At 43.3% G+C, this 23958-nt stretch overlaps 1 protein-coding gene across 12 annotated transcripts in view; it reads left to right on the plus strand.

Moving 5' to 3' along the window:
* Window positions 1–22343, plus strand: part of LOC147148014 (uncharacterized) — a 57272-nt gene extending 34929 nt beyond the window's left edge. For 5 of the 12 annotated variants that reach the window (XR_015086741.1, XR_015086742.1, XR_015086738.1 and 2 more), the window contains 5 exons: window positions 6008–6176; window positions 6524–6589; window positions 6705–6798; window positions 7386–7531; window positions 20133–22343. The gene's annotated coding sequence lies outside the window, so the exon portion shown is untranslated. The remainder of the gene's footprint in view (window positions 1–6007; window positions 6177–6523; window positions 6590–6704; window positions 6799–7385; window positions 7532–20132) is intronic. The other 7 variants (XR_015086739.1, XR_015086743.1, XR_015086745.1 and 4 more) reach the window with 3 other exon arrangements.
* The last annotated feature ends 1615 nt before the right edge of the window (window positions 22344–23958 follow it).

Consider the following 23958-nt stretch of genomic DNA (forward strand, 5'->3'; position numbering starts at 1 on the left):
TGTAATATATTACATTTTGGAAGTAACTTGCCCAACACTGTTCAACTTTATTCAGCATCATTCGACTTTATTCCACTTTATTCAACTTCATTCAACTTTTTTCAACTTCATTCCATTTTATTCGGAAATTGCATTCTCTAGTTGGATGATATTCTCCCAAAAAATATTTTAAATCTGCACTTGCTTCACAGACCAATTGTGGATAGACAGCATTTGTGAACAACATCTCTTTTAAATTGCTAAATACAGCTTCTGCAAAACATAATGATATTCTACAACAATATTTAACAAAAAAAAATATATATGTATAGACCTACATTGATTTTTGGGAATATTTTTGTCATTTAAAAGTCTCTGCTGTTATTCCATAATAATGTGACATTTTGAGCTGTAGTCAGTACTGGTGTACCACTGCTAATTACTACTAGAGGAATCAGAATGAGAAAAAGGTGTTAACTACAGCAATCAGAATGAAAAAAAAAAGTATTTATGTGACGTGTGACGAAATGTCAACCAGTGAGAGAAAAACAAAAGACGTTGTCATGACAACACCCATTCTCATACATTGGCCACCGTATTCAGAATAAAGTTGTACAACAAAACTGCAGTTTACCGAAAAGTGCATTTTCACACTCATTCATCGTTGTGATATGTAGACTTGTGACTTTATTCATGTTTGGGTGGCGTCAGACTAAGAAGCCGTCGTAGTTTGTGCAACAAGAATGCCTCGGGAATACAGACCAGTTATGAATGATGCGGACTAAAAGCGTGTAAACTGAATGTTTACCGATCATCCAGGATGTCATGTTTGACTTGCTCGCGAAAGTACTGAGTGTGTGTGTGCGCGAGTGCCTGCGTGCGTTTATTTGTTGGTTCAACTCAGCAACTGTTTTCTGAATGTGTGTGTTTAAGCTTTTATTTTGCGTGCTTGCAAAGTTTTCCTCGTAATCCATATGGCTTGTGGTGCAACAGAATTGCTCTTCACGGTGACCGTTTTGGCACATTTTACAATGTTATTCCCACCGACGTCAATTTTGTCAATCCCAAACCATTTACAGACTACGGACGACGTGGACTTGCACCTCACTATGAATCCCCGCTCGACACTCCTCTATGTTTGAAACAGCTCAGCTGCAGTGTGGACAGAGTCACGTGGTCCTGTCCGCTGATTCGTCGAATGATTATCACTTCCTCCTCCTCTGCCGTCAATGCACCTTGATTTTCAGCTTTTCCTCATACTTTAATAATTAGTTGACAGCATTATCACGTGCCCTCCAAAGACTGAAAATCAGTATGTGGTTTTAAGGACCATCACTACCTAGCACCTAATTTCTGCAATAAAATGAGCATTTTTTATTTTAATGCTAAATGTGTTTTCTATCGCTGTACACATGCTCAAAACGGTGTGTGGTAGCCACATTGTGCCTAGCATTGTTAAGCATTATTACCAACTATCATAAAACGTCACTTCCAAAACAGTCACTACCGAAACGTTACGGTTGCGACATAATGGTTCGGTCGTGACAATATGATGTTTATTTTTGAATAAAGTAAGTTTTAAATAATATAATACATAGATACATATGTCATGCATTTTTCTGATTTTAACAATATTCTCTTTCATATTTTATCTTAATTTGAAGGGAAAAACTAAACCCAAACATTCCGAAACCTTTCTCTATGTTTCGGTAGTGACAATATGATGTTTAAACGGACACTTGGATAAGCTTAACATTGGCACTTATATAAAAGGTTTGCATGTAAAAATGACACATTTCTAAAATGCTCCCCCCAAAATACTCTGTAGTGATTTAAGGGCTTTTTTTGTGATTAGATTTACGACAAATTTCCCCGCCCCTTTTTGGTGCTGGGCCTGTTATTTTTTCTGTCTCAGCGGTCTATGTCACGGGAGGGAGGCAAGTGTGATAATATTGCTCACTTTGTCAGTTCTATTGTCTAAAACGGCGACCGATCGCCACCGAAATGCAAATGCACATTACTACTCTTGTCCACTTCAAACTGTGAAAGTATAAAAGTGTTCTGCACAATAATTAGGATTTATTAACATAAAACGTGATGTCGTCATGATCACCTCCACAAAATCAAAAATACTGTGGCGCTCGCTTCTCCACTTGCACAGGCTCAAGCGGACAAGCGACGCAAAACTCGTGTCAACTCTCAGGAGGCAGACGGCGACTGGCAGCAGGCAAGCAATCAGGCAAGCATGGATCTTTATTTCCCCAAACCCCTTCCCTCCCCGGCGAACAATAGGATAACGGTACAGCTAATAGCAACAACTAGCATCAGGTCATTAAAACAAAAGGCGTTAGCACAACAACATTAGCTCCTTACTGTCTGCCCAGCCAGCTTCCTCGTGTTGCGGGGTTGCCTCCCAAGCAGTCGCGTGCGTTGTCCGACACCGCTTGCAGCCTCGAGAGTGGAGCGGCACCAGAGTCAGGTAAGACCGCATCTAAGGGGGGTCTTGAACCGACTCCACAGCCGAGTGTGGCCGCATTGGAACGCACCATTTCGGCTGTTACGTTTGTCAGTCGAAAAACTGTGGCCATTCGTCATCCAAATAACTGTGCACGTCCACTCATTCCCACTTAAGTCTCTGTAAATATCCCGACTGGTGTTAAATGCCTCGCCCGTCCTAACTGTGATCAGCAAAGAAGCAGTGTTTTTTTGTTTTGTTTTGTTTTTTAGCAAAGAAGCCGTGTGCGCTCGTCCCAGCGTAAATCTATGTAGCTCTGCTCATTTCCAAATTCCCTCATTCTCATATAAATCAGCCATGCAGAGATTAATTCTTTTGATAAGTTGAAGTGGGCATTAGTAGGGATGTTCGTATAAATTTTGGTGCCAATTGATCACCATTTTTGGACGTTATAAGCAATGAAAATACAATGATCATCAGACGTATTTGTCGTGTGACTGCATGCACCAAACCGTGAAGCCCGTACGGACAAATACAAAAACCATCACACCCCTAGTATATATATATATATATATATATATATATATATATATATATATATATATATATATATATATATATATATATATATATATATATATATGATTTCTGAAGGATGTTGAGCATTACAAAGATTACCCATTCATACATTGGTATAATGAGACAATTATTGAAGCATGTGTGTGTGTGTGTGTGTGTATGTATATATATATATATATATATATATATATATATATATATATATATATATATATATATATATATATATATATATATACTTCAAGGTAATTTCTAATCCCTACGTCTTTTCTCCAACGAGCTAAATTCCCTCCTGCTTCCAAATAGCGGACCTTTTAAAATTGCTCTATTTAAGTCTTTGCTTTTTATCCTTCTGTAAATGTCACATAATGTTATGGGCTTTGGTAGGACAAGATCATTAATCTTACCTGTGCCTGTTGACTGAGAGAAAAACAGCAGTTGGAGAAGCCATATCACTAAGTAGGAACATCAGAGCAGAAGTGTAAACATCATTTGGACACTGACAATTTTCTGCTCAAATGGGTTTGATGTTGATGAAGGAAGATCTTCATTTCACAGTGCAATTATGTGCACGTGTCAATGCTTGCTAGGGAGTTCTTCATTATCCCACTGGAAAAGTATTTATTTTACACTATAAGGCCCAGCAAATTACATCCTTTTCAACTAAAAACGGCCAGTAGTTGTTGTTGCTTTGGCTGTTACAAATCAAAGGTAAAAAACAATATTTGAAAGCAGGTTTCAATGTCGAATTAAAAAAAAAAATCAAGTTTTTGGGGAAATGCAATCAATGAATGTTGGACAAATGGGGGATCTACACTACCAAGTGCCACTGTGCCCCAATCTGATTTAATAACTATACTGTATTAAAGTATATTGCATGTTTCAAATGACACATAACTCAACTAATACCCAGATAGGAAAAGATGTTAAATAAATGTTGAATTAGGGTTAAGAAGGTTAATTTTTATTTTTTATTTTTTGGTTTTAGTTGAAGACTGATGGTAAATCAACGTTGGTTCAACAACATCTTGTCAGCATTGAAGTTTGTGATGAAAAGATGCAGTTGAATCAACATTGTATTTTGGTTGAATTAAAACATATCCATGTTTGCCCTTCTATATTTTTCTACTTCAGCGGAGGGAGGTGGGAAGGGGGCATATTCTGAGGGGCACAGGCCTTCTTCACAAAAAGTGTGTACTGTATCTCACTCGCTCACTCGCTCACTCGCTCACTCACTCACTCACTCACTCACTCACTCACTCACTCACTCACTCACTCACTCACTCACTCACTCACTCACTCACTCACTCTCTGTGTGTATACATTTTATTTTATCTTTTTTTTAACCACTTTTTTTCTGACAGATTTTTTTTTTGCCCTGAGCACATTGGTGTTGGTCCTGTTTCATGAAAACATTTTCATTTCTTAGCCATTCCCGCGCAGGGCTCTAACTCAAAAATGCTCCATCCCCCCAAAAAAGACCATCTTTTAGTAAAAGATGTAAGGCTTACCAAGATAAACATGTGAATATTTGTATCCTTTCTGTCCGACACTTCAATGCGAAGTCCTCTACTTTCAGATTGTCATTTGGAAGGCTTTTATACTGTACGTAACCATATCCGTATTTAACGTTGAGCATACATGAGCCTTTAGAAGTGTGTTGGACTTCCCGCATAAAACTAGATTGTGTGACGTATTGACTGGTGTGACATGAAGTAGCACCAGCAACCTGCGGGGGACAGTAATTGTTTCCTCTACCGGAAATGCAACAGAAGAAGAAGACCCAGCAGCGCATGCGCAATTGCGCACTGATTTGCACTTGACTTCATCACGCCCTTTTCCGTACAGAAAACGGCTCTTAGTGTCTCTCTGCCTGCTTTTTCAGTAAGTTTGAGGAAATTATCTTTCTTGGGTGCTGTGTTTATGTTTGATTCAACTTTACCTACATTGAGCTAAATGTATAAAGATTATGTTCGTTTGCTTTAAATATGGGTCTGTTCCCAAATCTATAACGGTTATAGTATGACCAATGTATTATTTAATACAGACATGTCGAGCTCCCGTCCTCAATGGCCACTTTTCTGCCTGTTTTCCATATGTGCCTGCTGCAACACACCTGTTTCAAATGATCAGCTCATTAGCAAGCTCTGAAGAAGCTTGATGACTTTTGAATCATGTATGTTACAGCTGGGATAGAAACAGGCAGGACACCGGCCCTTGAGGACCGAGTTTGGAGAGACTTGATTTAATATCACGATGTTTTTAAAATGTTTTTTATTTTTTTTATTTTTATCATTTAACCGTCGGGGTTCTGTTTGCGTTATGAAACGAATTGACCAATTGCATGCATTGCAACTGAACGACGTGGTGATAATCAGCCAATCAGAACACTCTTACCAATAGAGTCCCGGACGATGACGTTACGCATGCAATATAATGTGCCAAACGTTCACACAGCCATAAAAAAAAAAAAAAAAAAAAACATATAATGAAAATAATAAGTTCACACAGCCATTTTAGCTTGATAGAAAACGTGTCCGCTACTTGTAGAAAACATTTTTACAATCATTACAATCACAGCTGTTGTGCACCAGGGTGCCACAACAAGAGGCACAACAAGAGGCGAACATTGTACAGGCTACCAAAAGAGAAACCAAGGCGTAGTCAATGGATCATAGCATGCATGCATAAATAAATAAGACCATTCTAATCACTTCGCCATGAAATGTCACACAGTGCAAGACTTGCGTGAAGGTGCTAGCTTTGATAACATGATCGCATAAAGTGGAAACAAATCTGGATTGTACAAACTTTTAATCTTACAAGCCTTTGTATTTTGTATTTAGCCATTGTGATAGACTGTACCGATTTCAAAGATATTGTACCCCTAAATAGTAAATACCTGACACTTTATCAAATTTAACACTATACAAGTTGTGTGGTTTGATATCATTGTTTTTTATTGCGAAACTAATTTGAAGAGATATGTTGCAGCACGGGCGGCGCGGTGGTCGACTGGTTGGCACATCCGCCTCACAGTTCAGAGGTCGTGGGTTCGGTCCCGGCTCCGGCCGCCCTGTGTGGAGTTTGCATGTTCTCCCCGTGCCTCCGTGGGTTTCCTCCGGGTACTCCGGTTTCCTCCCACATTCCAAAAATATGCATGGTAAGTTGATTGGACTGTCTAAATTGCCCCTAGGTGTGATTGTGAGTGCGGATGTTTGTCTCTGTGTGCCCTGCGATTGGCTGGCAACCAATTCAGGGTGTCCCCCGCCTACTGCCCAAAGACAGCTGGGATTGGCTCCAGCACGCCCGCGACCCTTGTGAGGATAAGCGGTATGGATAATGAATGAATGAATGAATGATTGAAAGTTGGTGACAGGGACACAGGAGTAGTATTGTTTGGCATATTTGGCTTACAATTCAGATTTTGTGTTTCGGATCCCGAGATACACAACAACAATATCAGAATTTGTTGATACTCCCTAACTTTTGAGGATTTTGTTTCCATAGGGATATCAGAATACAGTGCGATGCAGCATTACAACCCACATGGTGCTACACAACATACACCAAACGGTATGTCATGTATTTCTGTAATTTGCTTCGACAATGAAATGTCTTTCTAGACAAATTTAAATCGCACTGTTGGCGAGTTGCCATTTTCATAAACAGCCTTTGTTTTTCTCTCTAGACGGAAACTATCAAAAGTTTGATCCAAAAGAGACAGCATCGTTGCAGCGGCAAGAAGGCGTTCAAAGAGACAAAGATTCAAGACTGTATGTTTGGTGAGTTATCTCACAAGTAAACTACATAATATGACAACACAGTTGTTTTTAAGCACAATGCTCTGAAGTAGTTACTTTTGTGGCGTAAAATCATTCCTCCTCGTGCCTCCCGGCAGTCCATTTATCTTAAAAATCTCCACAGCCACCGATGCAGAGAAGCATGAAGAGACGGCCAGTGTTTGGGGGATTTACAATATATTAAGATGAAGTGTTTACATTCACCAATTTTTTTTTTTTATTACCTCAATATATAAATATACTTCAGAAGTTACTGGACTAGTCTCGTTTTCTGCACTGTGACGTGTGACAGGCAAGTGTGTTCATGTTTTGGGCGTGTGTGATTAGTCGAAGCACTGGATGGAGTAGGAGGCGTTTAGAGGGGGATGAGTTGAAATGCATATTTCAAATCTTGCAAATATTAACAAAAAGATCAGACTAGAATCAGGTGATGGTAAAATTGCAAGCTATATGATATAAGTATTTTTAGAGGTGCTTGGATGGAGCCAGGCTTGTCGTTTGCACTTCCCAGTCAAGTGTTTTAACTTGCTGACTGCTGGTTATTTATTTATTTTAATTTTGTCTTTCAGTTGCTGCTCAACAGTTTGACTGCGCGCTGACCCAGGAAGATTTTTGTACAGCTGGAAAGCATTGGCTTCATTTCGCTCATGAGCATAAAAGGGGCATCCCAACGCATGCTACTGCCTCGGACCCAAGTCAAGCTTAGTTTATTGTGGTATTGTTCTTTATTGGATGGATTGCTATGTTATGTGTTATGTTCAAAAAATATTTTTTTTACAGCAATATGGACTGTTGTTCTTACAGTCAATCACTTTAGATTTAGTCGATTTAAATTTTATGGTAAGTGAGTGACAAACAAACATTTCAGATTACTAAAATATGACTAAAACTAAATGATCTTATTTGAAACACTGACTATAATTTATTGTATGGCCAAATAGAGAGGCTGGGGTTTACTGAAAGTATTTTGATTGGGGGACAGATTTGAGTGATGGACCAGGCTTTGAACAGGCTTCCAAAGCACAGTGAGTCACTTTTTCTCTTCAAACATCTTCCAGCAGGGGTGTAGGTCAGGTGGGGCGGTGCTCGTGAAAGTTTAGGGGGACTCGCGACGGACGGCTGTTTAAAATTAGAGATGACAGGTTCGCATCTTAGAGGGATTTATTTAACTAGCTTGCTCCCAATTCTCCAAGCCTGCTGCACTTGGTTTTTTTTTAATTTCACCACACCTTGCGTGTGTGCGTGTGTTATTTAAATATTATTTGGCTGTGTGTGCTTATAACGCACATTGTGGTGTTGTAAGGATCGACGAAGTGAGCGAGACGAGAGTTGGAATGTGAACTTGTTTGTTTAACAGCGGACTCTGTTTTTTGTCCACGCAGTGAACGTGTAGGAGGTTGGATGAAAGAGGTGAAAGAGGTAGAATGAAAGAGGTCGGATGGGCGGGGATGCCCGGCCCATGGCACGCCTCTTTGAACTGCCCCTGGTGCTGCTATAAGTACTCCCCCATGGCCAGTGGAAGTCACGAAACAACAAATTCCAACATTTTTTTTTTTTTTGGTAATGTTTAGGCCCAAACATCTATACGTCAGTACACAGGTGCCTGGGAGGGCGGATGGCCCGAACAGCGCGGGTCGTACTCACAGGCACGGGTTGATCTGCGTCCAGGTAGGCAGGTTTCCAGCGATCAATAGACACCCAGTCGCTGCGACCGTTCACGTCAAGGCGATATACCTTCTCTGCCCGCTCTTGGATTATGTAAGGGCCGCGGTACGGCCTCGTGAGCGGCGGTTTGTGAGCGTCGATCCTTACAAAAACATGTGTACACGTCTGCAACGTCCAGGGCACGTGCACGGAGCGGTTGTTGGTGTACATTTGTAGCACGGGGCGATACTTTACCACCGTACGTCAGAGGTCAGAGAGGTGGTCAGCTGTGGCCGCGGTATCGTCTGTCTCGGGGCGCGAAAGGAAGAACTCACCTGGAAAAGCAATGGTCTCGCCAAAAACCATTTTTGCAGGCGAGACGTTTAGTCTTTCCTTCGGTGTTGTGCGCATGCCAAGGAGCACCTACGGTAGCTGGGCCTTCCAGTCAGGACCAGTGCCCCGGGCCATCAGGGCAGCCTTCAGGGTGCAATGAGTTCGTTCAACCTTGCCGTTTGCAGCATGGTTGCAGGCAGTTGTATGGTGAATCTTGGTGCCCATTACTCGGCTGAGAGCTGCCCAGAGCTGTGAAGTGAAGGCTGGGCCCCGGCCCGAGGTGATGTCATCAAGTACGCCGAAACGCGATATCCAGCTGTTGAGTAGGGCCTCGGCGCAGTCATAAGCAGCGGCCCCTGTCATGGGTATGGCCTCAAGCCATCGAGTTGATCATTCTGTAGATGTAAAAAGGTATTGATATCCTTCAGAGAGCAGCAGGGGGCCCACAGCGTCAACATGGAGGTGGCCAAAGTGTCACTGTGGTTGGGCAAATTGGCCAATACCAGACTCCATGTGAGTGCTGACTTACTGGCCTGACAGGAAACGCAATTCTTGACCCTTGGACGGACGTCGTGGTTGATGCTGTGCCACACAAACGTACGAGCCATCAGCTTGGATGTTGCACGTCTAGAAGGGTGGGATAGTCTGTGAATTGTCTCGAAGACGGGCATGTCTGCATCATTTTCCTGGGCACGTGTGACAGAGTGGCTGTCGATTCCTAGGTGGACGGCGTTGATTTCGATCCACTAAAGGGCATCAGCGACTGGGTTCCTTTCTCCAGGAAGGTATTCAACCTCACACCCGTAATCTGCTATGGCCGACAGTTGACGTTGTTGTCGTGAAGATTGGATGTCAGAAACCTTGGAAAACACATGGACAAGTGGACGGTGGTCAATGCGGATGTAAAGGGTTGAGCCGGTGGTGAAAGTGTCGAACTGTGAGGTGAACAGCCAGTAATTCTCGGTCGAAAGTACTGTATTTCTTCTCCAGTGGGTGTAACTTGCAGCTGAAGGAACCAGGGGGTTGGGTGATGCAGTTGAGCATCTGTTCTACCTCCGACAGCGATGTTTCTGGCGTCTGTCGCAAGCGTGAGAGGGGTGCCGGGTTGCGGAAATGACAATGTGGTGGAATTAGTCAATGCCAGTTTGGAGGCATCGAAAATACGTTGCTGAGCACTGCCCCACAGCAGTGTCTTCAGCTTGCCAGTAAGAACCTCGTAGAGCGGCGCCGTTCCAATTGCAATGCAGGGCAGGAAACGATGATAGTAGTTCACCCTGCCGATAAATTCCTATAAGCCCTTAACGGTGGTCGGTGTCAGTAACTAACTCACTGGCAGCGGCGACTTTGCTAGGAAGAGTGCTTACGCCGGACGCCGAGATGTCATGGCCCAGGAACTCCACCCTAAGCATGCCAAAGGTGCACTTGTCTGGGCGACCAGGCCGTTGTTCTTCAGAAGCTGCAGGACGGTGCGGAAGTGGCTTTGGTGTTCCTCTTCACCTTTGGAGTAGATCAAGATGTCATCGACATGGACAGCACAGAAGGGAAGGTTGCCCAAAATTTGGTCGTTCATCTGTTGGAAGGTGGCGCCTCTGTACCTCAAGCCTCAAGGTGGAGTAGTTGAACATGAACATGCCGACTGGGGTGACGATAACTGTCTTATCGATTTCATCTGGATGCACTGGTCCCTGGAAGTACCCCTTCAGCAAGTCCACCTTTAGAAAACACTCTGGCACAGACCAACTGATACGTGAGCTCAGCCATGTTGGGCAGTGGGCACGCAGAGTCTGGAGATTTAGATGGCGATAATCCCCACACGGCTTCCAGGACCCATCAGGCTTCTTTACTATATATAACGGGAATGCCCATATACTGGACACCTTCTGGCACATGCCCATCCGCTCCATCTCAGAGAAGGCCTGTTTTAGCGGCTTGTAGCTTTTCGGCAGACATGCGTCGGAACTTGGAGTGAGGAAGTCTGGATGTGGTGGTAATCGCCGTGCTTGGCTGCTTGGCTGGGATTTTGACAGGGTTCTGGCTTGAACACGGTCGGAAATCCTTGAAACATAGTCGTAGCGGCTGCCCGTCGGGTGATGCAGCTGCTAACCAAGCCCCTACTGCCATGGCAGGGCTTGAGTGGTGTGGTTTGGTAGGTGTCGACATTAATCAGTTGGCGGTTGGCGACATCGACTAGTAGGTGGTAGTGGATTAGGAAATCCACACCCAGGAGTGGGGTCTGCACGTCAGCGATGGTGAAATCCCAGGTGTATTGGCGTCCAGCCAGCTTGAGTGGGATCTTGCGAGAACCGTACGTGGTTATGTGGTTCCGTTGGCGCCGACCAGTGTCTTTCTACCTCCATCTCCAATATTGGGTAGGTGTTTGTCATCCGGTCCAGCGGGGTAGATTGATTGGATCGCGCTCGTGTCGACCAGAAACTTGCATCGGGATAGGGTGTCCGTAAGGTAGAAAAGCCCGCCGTGTCCAGTAATAGCATTCACTAGCATAGTCCTGGTGCTGGCCACTGGCGTGCCTGTCAGCGGCCGACCCACAAGGTTTTTGACCAATTGCAGCCAGGCACACAGTTGTGAGCGGATGCGGATGTACCACATGGCAGCAGCTGTCCACAGCACAAGCCTGTTTGACTTGTGCCAGACCGAACATGACATGTTTTCTTTTTTTTTTTTTTTTTTTTTTAGACCGATCAAAATATAGCGGTAGTTGGTCGCAGTTTGTAATTGGAAACGCTAACGGAAGCCCGTTTAACCCATTAAGGACGGGAGCGCATAACGCGAGCGCTGTTGCGTCTTTCTACCTTTAAAGCCGGGAGAGCGTATAAGTCATTTTCTATTTATTATTGAATTCTCGGTCTCTTAACCAATTAAATGCATCAGAATAGACATGTGACGTTGTCGTGAGTCGTTGGAAGATATCCAGATTTTTTTTCGAGCAGTAATGGCGGATGCCGTCGATCGCAGGATCTCTGAAATTGATAACGGCAGTGATATCGACAACGCGATTTTGGACTTTGAACCAGTAGAACCAGTCGAACGGGATATACGGTTAAGACATATGTTTGTAGATAATGACAATATTGACGTCTTTGTAATAGAAAAGAGGATGGTAATTACCACTCGGTTTTTTTTTTAATTAAACGTAGTGCTTCTCTTGCACTGACATTTTATTTTTACCTCTCTGAAACAGTAAAGTTGAATAAACTTGGGTCTGTGTGAAAGCCACGTCCAAGCTCTCAAATTCTTCCAAAGCAACAAGGAAACACGGAAACAAGGAAACAAGGCGTCATCGCTGGCGTCGGTACTGGGGTAGCCGCCATGTTGAAAGCACACTGGAAGTGACGTGACTACTGTTGTTACACAATATGAACTTGCTGTGTTTCGGTATGGCATGTTCGGTTCGGTCCACTTGCGTTCGGTTCACTTGTTAGCGCAAGCTTACGTACGGGCACTATTGACTGTTGCATGCGGGAGACGGGCGTGGTGGCACAAAAGTGAGAGTCAGAAAAGAGCCAGAGCCCGAAGGTCCCCGCGTACTCTCCAGTCTCCTGTTTGGGAACATTCTGGCTGTTCTGATAAAATCGCCGATGGGGAAAGGTACATGGTTGAGTCCGAAAGTTGTGTGCCGTCATTGCTACATGAGATGGGCGGCAGGTAGCACGTCTAACATGCACGGCATCATCCGACTGTGAATGTTTCTTAGACGAGGGAGCAAAAACGTCAAACTTAAATAGTGAGACTTATCATATTGTAGCGTCTTCCAGGAACACGCCGTCAGACGTAGTTTAATTGTTACGTTTTTATTAATCCAAGTGCAACTGCTCGCGCTCTTTTTTCTCCGCTGCTCCACTTGCTTGCCGTATGATGCATTCATGAACCTCAGAAACATCACAACTCAGCAACACACAAATCCGACCACAACACAGATAATCCAATTCGTTACAATATGCTGTTGAACATCAAAGATTTCAATGCCTAAAAAGTGTATACAATTTCATAAATACGTTTTAAAGTTACTGTATTTTTTTCATTGTAGAGTTTGAATATAGTTAGCAATAATTGTAACTGTTATTTATGTTGTTTTTTTTTTTATCACAAAAAGTCTATACATGTACATGTACATGACAACTTGTCAATAACTTGAATAATTAGATGTGTCATAGGCTGTTGCTGCTGAGTGTTTTAAGATTTCAGCGTCTTAATAATTTACAAAATTAAGAGATCTTTATTGTTAGTGTATTTTTTATTCTGGTGTAATTTCTTAGAATATTACCCAAATGGTTTGCTTTTATTTATTTTTTCTAAAAAAAGGACAGTTTACTTGTCATCTTTTCAAAATAAACTTTACAAAAAAAAAGATTTTTTTTTTTTTTTTACCGAAAACATACCGAACCGAAGTTTCCACAAGACCGAACCGAAACGTGATTTAGCGTACCGTTACACCCCTAATATTTTGTATAGGTTGCTGATGCTGTAGTGGTACACACGGCTGAGTTGTGTGCGGGCAGCGTGGGATCAGTTCCCACTCAGTGACAGTGTCTGTGTGTACCCTGCAACTGGCTGGCGACCAGTTCAGGGTGTAGTCTGCCTGTAATTTGCCATGGTTCACTGGGATAGGCTCCAGCACCTCCCCACGACCCTGTACAGGATAAGCGGTGTGGAAAATGACAGATGACACATTTTGTAAATATTGGTCCTCAATTAGCATGTAAAATATTGTAGCGACGTCGGGAGCGCGTCAGCCTCCCAGCATGCTTTGCAGATCCGCGTGATGCTATGCGGATCAGCATCTTGTGGATGACAGCTTGATTGGGCGAGTGTGTCTGTTGCCTCGGGCGTTGTTTCGACTGTCCCATTGCTTTCAGGAGTACAGCTCAGTTCGTTGCCCCGTGATTGCTTTGTTATTGCTGTTGCACCGTGACTGTGCATGATGTGTCGAGTGGTGACTTCCCTGCACCTATCATTGTGTGAGCTAGATGTAAGCTGTTCTACTGCTTGCATAAATAAAATATGCTCTCTCTCTGACTCGTGAGCAATGTCATGTCCCATAACCCCAGATTACTCTTCAATTAACAGAAATCAGAACTCTATCACGAGTGCCGACTAGAGGCCCCAAATGCAGGAGGCAAAAATTAAGTGCAATATAAAGTAATTAATTTAAAGAAAACAAAATGCAACAAAGAAAAAAAAAACAAAGTAATGGGATAATACCATAACAATAAGGACCAAAACTAACTAAACAAACACTAGGACTAGACTTGACTTTGACAAATGGCAAATCACAACGAACCAAAGGACTGTAAGAAAGCGGGCAACTAAATACTAGGGATGGGCGGATCGATCCAAATGTCGATATTATTGATACTAAGCAAGTACTTGGATCTGGATTGGATCGATACTATTGTCCTGGGTCAATACTTCGCTTTTGGTTTGACTCTCTTGTCTTTTGTTCTGAAACAGTTGTAGAAGTATTTTTTTTTTTTACTGTTAAAGGTTTTTACATTGTATTGTTAACACTATTAGAACGACTGACTTTATTTTCAAAACATTTTGAAATGAAATGTATTTTAGTTGTCATGTTGACATTATTTGTATTTTCGTTACATTGCATAACATTTTTTTGGTTTAACTCTCTTGACTTTTGTTCAGAAACAGTTGTTGTAGTAGAAGTATTTAATTTTTTTATACTGTTAAAGTTTGCATTGTAGTTATTTATTTAAATTAATAACAACATAAAACCTAATTTATATATATATATATATATATATATATATATATATATATATATATATATATACACACACACACACACACACACCCCCCCCCCCACACACACACACACACACACACTACAGCACTGGCAATTATTGACACAGTTGAAGAAATAACATATAAGCCGAGCTATTGTTATGTTTAAGTGCCGGTATATTAACCCCAGAAGGAAGGTCTGAAAAGGCATGTGAGGCAATCACTGCTACCCCCAGGGACTTGTTTTGCAAGATTTATTGACCAGAGTTTAGCCTATATATATACATATACACACACACACAAACTCAAGGGGATCATAACATTTCCAAGCAAAAAGTATCGGTATCGGCCGATACCACCCTGTAATTACTTGGTATCGGATCGATATCAAAATTCACAGTATCGCCCACCCCTACTAAATACAGACAAGTTGACGATATAACGAGGAACACCTGGACAAGACACAGAGGGTTGGAGGGAGCTGGTTGGCTAACAAGGGACCGGGATGACAAGCACAGGTTGACTCAATAATAACTTAACGAGAGACAAAAGAACACAAGGAAAAACATTAAACTGAAGTCAAAAACCAAACTCAAAAGACAGACAATGATACTGGTTCTTTCTTATGTAAATGAGAATGAAGTTGACATTGTTTTCAATGTAAAACAAAAGTATCAACAGATTGTGATGAAATTGACATGAAAAGTCTTAAATGGGTTATTGAATGGATTTCAAAACCCTTGACATATATGTAATTGGTCATTTAAAGCTGGTACTTTTCCAAACAATGTAAAAAAGCCAAAGTTATTCCTCTTTTTAAACATGGTGATAGACAGCTTCACAAATTATTCATCCATCTCCCTTTTACAATAGTTCTAAAAAAGTATTTAAAAACTATTTGATACTAGATTGGACTCTTTTCTAGAAAAGTACAATATAATCTACAGACAATCAGTATGGTTTTTAGAAAACGATCAACCGCACTGGCAATAATTGACACAGTTGAAGAAATAACATATTCAATTGATTCGAAAAAATAGGCAACTGGGCTATTTGTTCATTTAACAAAAGCCTTTGACACTATAGACCATACTATTCTATTCAACAAACTTGAGAAATAGGGTATCAGAGGAGTGGTTTTAAATTGGGTCAAGAGTTATTTAACACTAGGACTACCATTGTTTTTCAATCTACCTAGAACTCCCAGGGCCTGGTCATTTGAGTAGGAAGGGAGAGGTGTGTTGAAAGACCACTCAGAAGTAAATTCCATAGCACTGCTTGCATGACAGCTAGCTCCTCGCCACACAAATATGTCCTCTGTGACAGAGCGGGGTTAAGCAACCGTCAACAATTCATGAAGATGGGTACTTACACATCAATAAGTATGAACCTATCCTGTGGTGTCCTCCAGGGGTCATGGACCATGTCATGGTCCCAAACTATTCAATCTTTACATAAATGACTTTTGCAATGTTTCAAAAAGCTTGAAAATGATTTTCTTTGCTGACGATGTAATGTTTTGCTCTCTGGTCTTCCCATGCCTAGTATTACAAGTCTGCAGTTAGTCCAAAATGCCGCAGCAAGACTCTTGAAAAGGACGAGAAAGTTCGATAATATTACTCCGATATTAGCCAATTTGCATTGGCTCCCAGTCCAATTGAGATGCGATTTCAAGGTTTTGCTACTTACCTACAAAATACTTCACGGCTTAGCACCTTCCTATCTCGTCGACTTAGTGATGCCATTTGTTCCGAGCCAAAACCTTCGGTCACAAAGTGCCGTCCTTTTAGTGATCCCTAGAGCCAAGAAGAAGTTCGCAGGCTCCAGAGCATTTTCTATTCCGGCACCGATGCTTTGGAATGCCCTACCCGCGGATATTAGAGGCACTACCTCAGTAGAAATGTTTAAAACACAACTTAAGACTTGTACGATTCTGCATTTAGTTGAACTGTTTGTTTTGGCCTCTTTATGAATCACTTCCGGCGCCGCGCGAGTGGCAGCCCGCTACAGTAGCTCCGGCTCATCGGTGAGCCTTTTCGTGTGTTTTTGTTCTTTAATATTACTCTACCTCATACCTTTTTCGTATAATTGATAGTCGTAACTTGCGTAGCAATGGACACCCAAACTGCGGTATTCTTGCTGCTGCTGATGGCTATTTTTTGCGCGATCGTGTCCGGCGACTTGGCTCGGAGCCGAGCCCCCATTGTTTACAGCCGGAATCAGCTGTTAGCACTCCGTGCTAACCATGCGCCGGCTCCCGGGGCGAGACCCGATATCCCCCGTGAGCTGAGGAGGAAGAGACGGGGATCTCGTGCGGGGGTTAAACGCAGGGAAAGGAGGAGACGATACCATCCCGTCCTCCCGTCTGTTATCATGGGGAATGTTAGATCACTCCCCAACAAGATGGACGAGCTAGCGGCGCTCACCCGGCACGAGAGGGACTTCCGGGAGGCTAGCCTGATGCTATTCACGGAGTCGTGGCTAACAACGCTAACACCGAACGCGGTCGTAGAATTGGACGGCTTCCAAATCATACGCGCGGACAGGACGCTGGAGAGTGGAAAGAGGAAAGGAGGAGGGCTGGCTGTGTTTGTGAACGATAGATGGTGTAATCCTGGGCACATCACGATTAAGGAGCAGCTTTGCAGCAGGGATATTGAGCTGCTAGCTGTTGGCATGAGGCCATTCTACATCCCGCGAGAGTTTAGTCACGTGATCGCGGTGACCGTCTACGTCCCACCAGCTGCCAGCAGCGACACAGCCTGTGATGTCTTGACTGCAGCAGTGAGCAGGCTACAAACACAGCACCCAAATGCCCTGGTACTCATCTCTGGTGACTTCAATCATGCCTCCCCTTCCTCCTCTCTGCCTTCATTCACACAGTATGTCACCTGCCACACCAGAGACAATAAAACACTGGACCTTTTCTATGCCAACACCAAGGAGGCATACACATCACTGCCCCTCCCCCCGCTGGGCAAAGCTGATCACAACCTGGTGGCTCTCCAGTCTGTGTACAAACCTCTGGTCCGCAGGCAGCCAGCTGTGACCCGCACGGTTCAGAGATGGTCTGGAGAGGCCGAGGAGGCCTTAAAGGACTGCTTCAGCACAACTGTGTGGGAAGTATTCAGCGATGCTCACGGGGAAGACATTAGTAGTCTAACGGACACTGTTACAGACTATATAAATTTCTGCATGGAGAACACCATACCCACCAGGACAGTAAGGTGTTTCTCCAACAACAAACCCTGGATCACACCAGACATAAAAGCTCTCCTGAAGGAGAAGAGGAGGGCTTTCGCGTCAGGCAACATAGAGGAGCGGAGGACTGTGCAGCGCCAGCTGAGGAGGAGGATCAGAGAGGGGAAAAGGTCCTACAAGAAGAGGATGGAGGAGCAGCTGCTGCAGAATAACGCCAGGGGAGTCTGGAGGGGCCTGAAGACCATCTCAGGCCACGGACAACCCAAGACCCGGACTGGGGGGGACCTGCAGTGGGCAAATGAGCTAAATCTCTTTTTCAATAGGTTCGATCAGATGCCTGCCTCCACTCAGTCTCTCCTGCTGCAGTCTCCACCTACTCCTCCTGCTGGGCGTGTCACCCCCTCCCCTCTTTTCTCCACAGTCTCCAGCTCCCAGCTACACCAGATAGCCACCACTCCTTCCTGTCCAGCCTTGGCCTTCACAACATCTCAGGTGAGGAACCAGCTGAAGAAGATGAAGGCGAGGAAGGCAGCGGGTCCAGATGGCATCAGCCCCCAGCTCCTCAAATCCTGCGCAGACCAGCTGTGTGGAATTGTCCAGCACATGTTCAACCTGAGCCTGAAGCTGGGCAGGGTCCCCCAGCTATGGAAAACATCCTGCCTGGTCCCGGTGCCAAAGACCCCCCACCCGAAGGAGCTCAACAGCTTCAGACCAGTGGCGCTGACGTCTCACCTGATGAAGACCCTGGAGAGACTGGTCCTTGTCCACCTGCGCCCCCTGGTGAGCTCCTCAATGGACCCACTCCAGTTCGCATACCAGCCTGGCATCAGTGTGGATGATGCCATCATCTACCTCCTCCACACTTCACTCTCCCACCTGGAGAAGGCGGGGAGCACTGTGAGGATCATGTTCTTTGATTTCTCCAGTGCTTTCAACACCATCCAGCCCACCCTACTGGGAGACAAGCTGGAGCGGGCGGGGGTGGCGCACCACCTCACCACATGGATCCAGGACTACCTCACAAACCGGCCACAGTATGTGAGGACACAGGACTGTGTGTCTGACGTGCTCCTCTGCAGCACGGGGGCCCCACAGGGAACTGTCTTGGCTCCCTTCCTGTTCACCCTCTACACTTCGGACTTCAACTACAACACCCCTACCTGTCACCTGCAGAAGTTCTCTGACGACTCTGCGATTGTCGGCCTCATCACAGGCGGAGATGATCGGGAGTACAGAGAACTTACTCAGGGTTTTGTGGACTGGTGCCAGCAGAACCGCCTCCTGATCAATGCGGGGAAATCCAAAGAAATGGTGGTGGATTTCGGTAGGCGCCAGCACTCTTCACCTGCACCAGTGAACATCCGGGGAACAGATGTTGAGAGAGTCTCAACTTACAAGTACCTGGGTGTTCATCTGAACAATAAACTGGACTGGTGCGACAACACAGACGCCCTCTATAGGAAGAGTCAGAGCAGACTCTTCCTACTCAGGAGACTGAGGTCTTTTGGGGTTCAGGGGACACTCCTCAGGAACTTTTATGACTCGGTGGTTGCATCGGTCATCTTCCAGGGAGTGGTCACCTGGGCAGGCGGCGTCTCGGCCCGGGACAAGAAGCGGCTGGACAAACTGGTCAAGAGGGCCGGCTCTGTCCTGGGCTGCTCCCTGGACTCTGTGGACTCGGTGGGGGACAGGAGGATGTTGGCCAAGCTGTCATCAATGCTGGGCAACCCGGACCACCCCCTCCAGGGCACCCTAACAGCACTCCACAGCACCTTCAGTGACAGACTGTTACACCCTCGCTGTGCAAAGGAGAGATTCCGCCGTTCCTTCTTGCCTGCTGCTGTCAGACTCTTTAACAAGAACATTGTGTAGTCTCTACAAACTGGCGGTCATTAGTGCAATTGTGCAGTCCTGCACCTGAGCTCGTATCGTGCAATACCCAATATTCCCCACTACTGTAATACCGTGCAATACTCAACATTCCCCACTACTGTTAGTCTAGTTTTATTTTTATCCAATGCTGTTCCTTACATTTCACTACAGCACTGCAGCACTGTCACTTAGAGTATTTTTTCCTCTGTACTATGTACAGGCCGAAATGAGTGTTCCTCATATTTTTTATGTAGATGTAGGTTGGTGTGTATACACATGTGTATATACACATGTTACTGCGTATATCTACATAGGTTTGATTCTAAATGTTTGCCGTCAATGTTATACATTAATGGCCACATTATGCCGCCGCCCCTGTGTGACCTATATCTTTGCTACTGTAACAATGAAAATTTCCCCACTGTGGGATCAATAAAGGCATTCTTATTCTTATTCTTATTCTTATTCTTTATTGCTGCTTCTATTCTTTTTCTGCCCCCTTTTCCCAGGCTTGGGAACTAGGTGATGACGACCGAATTGGAGGTTGCTGTTCGATCCAACAGCAACTGTCTACTACAAGATTGGAGGCTGACCACATCCTCGGAGGCACTGCTATGGAGATTTCTACATTGACCATTGGGCCCCTAACTAAAGTTCTTGGAGTAATAATTGACAATCAAATTCGATGGAAACATCATGTGGAACATATTGGGATGAAATTCTATCATGTATAAAGTAAAATATTTTATGGATTACAAATCACTGCATATATTGTACTGTTCCTTGGTCTTACCTTATCTTAGTTACTGTGCAGAAATATAGGGAAATACTTACAAAAGTTCAGTTACTTCAATAATCAATCTTCAGAAAAAAACAATAAGAATCGATCATGAAACTGGTTATCTTGAACATACTAATACACTGTTCTTAAAATCAAAATACCAAACAACCCAAATAAAGCTCAGAGTACAACAGAATTCCTTGCCTAAAAATATTCAAAAACATTTACATACACACCATAGTCTCTGTAGCTTCAGGAGAGACGATCATAAATTTACTCAGAACAACTGAATTTTTTGTGTTTCCCCATTACCGGTGTGAAATTGTGGAAAAAGTTAAATTCAGACTTAAAACAATGTTTAAGTTTGAATCAGTTTGAGAAGAAATACAAAGAAATTATCTTTTTGAATTATGAGAAAAAATAACTGTGCAGATGTTAACGAAGTAGACTGTCTGTGTTTTATTGTTGTTGACCGGAAATTGCAGTAAGCAAACTGTATTGTTGAAATAAGGGGTGTGATAAAATAAATAATGCTTCTTTCCACTCCCTTTTGAACATGTTAATTCACTATTGACTGTAAAACGTGATTTTGGTTTTCTTTTGCAATTAAACAGCCTTGATGCTGTGTTTTTTATTTTTTACCCCGGCCCAGATTAGCTGGGGAGACCCCACACCTAGTGTAGAGGCCCCCGGTCACCTGAACCTAAGGAGCCCCTGCAATGACGCCCCCCGCGGGAAGGGCAGCCACCTCTCAACGAGGAGGCCCCCCATGAGGAAACACTGGAGCTAAAAGTTAACAACAGTAAACAACAAAACTAAAAGGCAAAATAGTAATATAATCCAAAAACCAAAATCAGTAAGATAAGGTAAAAATAGTCCAAAGTAAAAAGAAAAAGATCAATTAAAATTGTTTAAAAGCCAAACTAAAAAGGTAGGTCTTGAGCTCCCTCTTAAAAATATCAACAGTCTCTGGCGGATGTGACGCCATGCGTTTTGGTCCTCACCCTAGGAATAATTAAAAGGTCGGCGCCAGAGGACCTCAGGATCCTCGAGGGTTGGTATGTAATAGAATAATTGTTCGTAGGTTATGCCATATTTACTCTTATAATTATTCTAAGGTATTTTTTCAGCATCATAAACTTGTTTTAATCATGTAAGTCGAAGTTGCTTGTGAAGAAAGTGGAATGTGAGTAGGACACAGCCGCAAAATAGGAATGATGCTCTTATCGAAGAGTATCCTGTGGTAAGACGCTGAGTCCTTGGGACAGAATAAAACAATAACAATGGACTGTGCAAATGTAAGAAAAACAGAGGGGAATGTAAGAAGAATGATGTATATACTGATTCATGTGTTAGATTTTTCATGATTAGGATTGTTAGCCTTGTAGGTTTAGCTTTATAGTATATAAAAACAGGGGGGAATGTAAGAATAATAATGTATTTCATTATTCATGTGTTGGATTTTTCATAATTAAGCTTGTTAGCTTTGTAGGTTTAGCTTTATATTATATAAAAACAGGGGGGGAATGTAAGAATAAGTAATAATAATGTATTTTATTATTCATGTGTTGGATTCTTGTGGACAAGGCCCGTTAGCTTTATTAACTTGTGGGTTTAGCTTTAGCTTTTTCCAAATCTACGCCCAACTTGCTTGATGTGCTTTGTTTTCACATATGTATGCTAATGGCTCACACAAACACACACGCACACACACCCCCCCACACACACACCCACACACACACACACACACACACACATAGACAAAACAAGTTCATAGTGTTCCAGCTGCTTTTGCTCCCCTTTCCCTTAGAGCTGGAACACCTTTGTAATCAGGGACTCCGAAGAAAATAAAAAGAGAGGAGGCGCGCGAGCCGGGCAGAGGGTTTTAGGAACTGTAATCGTACACTTCCCTGCGCTCTCCTTGCAAGTAAAAAGACAATATTGTTGTAGAGTGTCTTTTCTCCTCATTGTGTACATTGTTTATCAATGTCTCACTTGTTGTGAACCTGACAGTATGATAAAAGCAAATCAGATAAATGCAGTAGTTGTAAAGAAGTAATTCCCTTTTTGGGGAGGCCAGAGAGCAGGGCAGGAATAAACAGGAAATAAAAGCATGCATCAGCACTTCTGTGTTAGCCTGAGAGAAAAACGGGCGGACTCTGGCGATATTCTTAAGGTGATAAAAACCTATCTAAGTTACATTTTTAATATGAGGAATAAAACTGAGCTCAGAGTCAAAGATGAGGTCCAGGTTCTTCATACATTCTAAGGGTTTAAAATTTTGTAGTTTTGGTAAAAGTTTGTCTCTCTGACCTTCAGGGCCGATAACTAAAATCTCAGTTTTGTTCTGATTGAGCTGTAGGAAATTCTCTGCTATTCATGACTTAATATCTAAAATGCAATTTAAAAGGGTATCAATGGGTCCTATGTCATCAGGAGACACGGCACTATACAGCTGTAGGTCATCAGCACAGTTGTGGGAGCTGACGCTCTATCTCCTGATGACATCCCCAAGGGAAAGCATTCATTCATTCATTCATTATCCATACCGCTTATCCTCACAAGGGTCGCGGGCGTGCTGGAGCCTATCCCAGCTGTCTTTGGGCAGTAGGCGGGGGACACCCTGAATTGGTTGCCAGCCAATCGCAGGGCACACAGAGACAAACATCCGCACTCACAATCACACCTAGGGGCAATTTAGAGAGTCCAATCAACTTACCATGCATGTTTTTGGAATGTGGGAGGAAACCGGAGTACCCGGAGGAAACCCACGCAGGCACGGGGAGAACATGCAAACTCCACACAGGGTGGCCGGAGCCGGGATCGAACCCACGACCTCTGAACTGTGAGGCGGACGTGCTAACCAGTCGACCACCGTGCCGCCCAGGGAAAGCATATAAAGATTAAAAAGTATTGGGTCTAAAATTGAACCTTAGGGAACCCAGCATTTAATTTAATGGGTTTTGGTGGAACAAGTATCCATACTTACAAAGAAAGATCGGTCTGTGAGATTACACACTGGAATACAACCAGTTAAGAACAGCACTAGAGATACCCACTAGGTTTTTAAGTCTGTTTAATAAAATTTGGTGATCTACTGTATCAAAAGCAGCGCTTAGATCAAGTAGCTCCCAGACTGTGAGTTTTCTCATGTCTGCAGTGCACTTAATATTAAAATCCTGAAAAGAGCAGTCTCCGTACTGTGGTTCATCCTAAAACCAGATTGATATTTCTCTAAAATACCATTTGTGTTTAAAAAATGATTTAACTGGAGAAACACCAGTTTTTCTAAAATCTTTATTAAAAATGGTAAGTTTGATAAAGGTCTGTAATTATTAAAAACACTGGGGTCAGAGTTGCTCTTCTTCAGAAGGGGCTTCACCACCGCCGTTTTAAAGCCGGTGGGGAAGACACCCGTCTGAGAGAGCAATTGACTATAATAGTATTTGAAATTTGTTTCTCAAAGAATCCATAAAATGTCTTAAAAAGAAATGTGGGAATTGGATCCAAAAGGCAGGTTGTTGGAATTACCTCGGAGAAAACTCAACCAAGTG

This window comes from Filicampus tigris, chromosome 5, assembly GCF_054856515.1.
Source record: "Filicampus tigris isolate MCC_2025a chromosome 5, RoL_Ftig_1.0, whole genome shotgun sequence".
NCBI classification, from domain to species: Eukaryota; Metazoa; Chordata; class Actinopteri; order Syngnathiformes; family Syngnathidae; genus Filicampus; species Filicampus tigris.